This window comes from Hipposideros armiger, unplaced genomic scaffold (genome assembly GCF_001890085.2).
Source record: "Hipposideros armiger isolate ML-2016 unplaced genomic scaffold, ASM189008v1 scaffold_8, whole genome shotgun sequence".
Lineage (NCBI taxonomy): Eukaryota > Metazoa > Chordata > Mammalia > Chiroptera > Hipposideridae > Hipposideros > Hipposideros armiger.
Window position 1 is genome coordinate 3,951,954 of NW_017731358.1, and position 2,292 is coordinate 3,954,245.

Genomic DNA, 2,292 nt, shown 5'->3' on the forward strand with positions numbered 1-2,292 from the left:
TGTGTGTGTGTGTGTGTGTGTGTGTGTAATGGAGTACTACACAGCCACACAAAAGAATGAAATCTTGCCATTTGTGACAACATGGATGGACCTTGAGGGTATAATGCTAAGTGAAATAAGTGAAAACGAGAAAGACAAATACCACATGATTTCATTCATGTGTGGAATCTGAAAAATAAAGTAAAACAAAAACAAACTCATAGAGAGAACAGATTGGTGGTTACCAGAGGGGGAGAGAGTTAAAGTGGATGAACGGGGGCCAGTTGTATGGTGATGAGTGATCACTTTGTAGTGTATACAGACTCAAATTATAATGTGGTATACCTGAGACTTATTTTAAAAAGTAGCTTAATTTTAAAAGTGTCTACATATCTTCATTAAGTTTGATAAAGAAGGGCTAACTAAGAAATAAGTGTGTTATAGTAATGGAGATTTAGGAATTGAAACAATCATTATTAAGATATATAGGAGGAGATGAATCTCAAACTAAATATACTAATGCCATATGGCATAGTTCTGTTAATCAACTATTTTTATAGACTATCAGTTTCTAGAGCTAATCCCAATTAATTTGTTAACAAACTTAAAAGGTCATAATAGGGGGCCGGCCGAGTGGCTCAGTTGGTTAAGAGCGTGAGCTCTGAGCAACAGGGTCACTGGTTCGATTCCCACATGGGCCAGTGAGCTGTGCCTCAGCTGAGCTGCTGCTGAGTTGCCAACAGGTGGCAGGATAGCTCAGCTGGTGAGAGCACATGCTCCTAACAACAAGGTTGCGGGTTTGACTCCCACATGGCTATGCCCACCCACAACTAAGAGTGAACACCGCACCTTGAGCTGAGCTGCTGCCGGGCGGCCGGATGGCGACTGGACTTGGAGCTGAGCCAGCTGCACCCTCCACAACTAAGATTGAAGGACAATTTGGCTGTTCCCCTTCTCTAATTCCCCAACACTGCTCCCCTTCCCCAATTCCCTGATAAAATTCTTAAAAGAAAAAAAAAAAAAGGTCACAATATACCCAGTTTGTTGAGTGGTGAAGTTGCTGAAGGACTGAAGAAGAAATTATCTTTCTCATAGCTTATTTTTCAGTGTATTAGTCTCTTGGACTATCTCTACTTCATAGAACACAAAATAGGAGTATGATATAATCAGATATGGGGTGTGTTTCCACTTTAACAACTTGATTTTATTCATATTAACAGGTATATTTAAAATCTTCTATACAAATTCACACATTTTAAATGGGAGCAAAGCATGAGAGGTAAAGGTTACGAGGTAACTCAATTATGAGGAGGTAGAGAACAAAGAGTGAACAAAAGATATTCACCCCCAAAGCTCTTTATGCGTGGCCACCAGATGGCGCCGTCGTTCCACGTCAGCTGGTTTCTCTGAATACAGAAGGGGAAGGCTGAGCGCTACAGTGCAACCAGCAGCTGTCCCACAGAATAGGATGTTCTTAAGTTGGTTCTTTGTAACCTCAGATACCTGTTTTATGTAGTAAAAGCAGGCCTGCAGTTTATAATTGCCTGTTCGAATTTCTAGTTCTTTTGAGGCTGGTTTTATGCTACTATCAAATAAACCATGTAAACCTCTTGTAATTTTTGTGAGAAGTTACCTCTTTTTAGATATAAGTATCAATAAAATCTTAATAGCATTAAAACATTGAACATAAAACATTACTATACTGTGAAATATGAAGATATACTTTGATTTTATTTTCTAAATGATGCTACTGAAATTGTACTCTTAAAAATTAATTGATAGCTATTAAATAACGGATATAAATGACTTAGATATGACCAAAATGAGGAATACATGTAGGAATATGAGAGACTGAACAAAGGTAGATAAGGCGTTATCTTTGGTTGCTTTGAAATGAAAATTTTGTTTTCAGTTGTAGATAGTTGAGAATTTAAGAAACATTCTCCCCACAGTTCACATTTGCATTTGAAGAATATATATATATATATATATATATATATATATATATTATATATATTATATATATATATTCCTAGAACCAGAGGAATTGAACTTTAATTGAATGTTTATATTACATACTAATGACTATGTAATGAGGTTTGGTGTAGGGATTAAGGGAAAAACTAAAAATGGTAAATTATGGAATATCTTGACACTTTGAGCAAATATTTAATTTAGGTTATGTGTCACCTTAGGCCCGTTGTGGTTTGATATACAGAGTGTAAATAAATTAATAAGTAAATATTCAGGTTATGGAGCTACAGTATGGAATGGACAAATAATACATTTTTCATTGAAATATAATTGACATAT

At 35.9% G+C, this 2,292-nt stretch overlaps 1 protein-coding gene across 1 annotated transcript in view; it reads left to right on the plus strand.

Moving 5' to 3' along the window:
* OSBPL11 (oxysterol binding protein like 11) overlaps window positions 1-2,292 on the plus strand; it is a 117,211-nt gene that overhangs the window by 29,695 nt on the left and 85,224 nt on the right. The gene's annotated exons all lie outside the window — the stretch shown is intronic.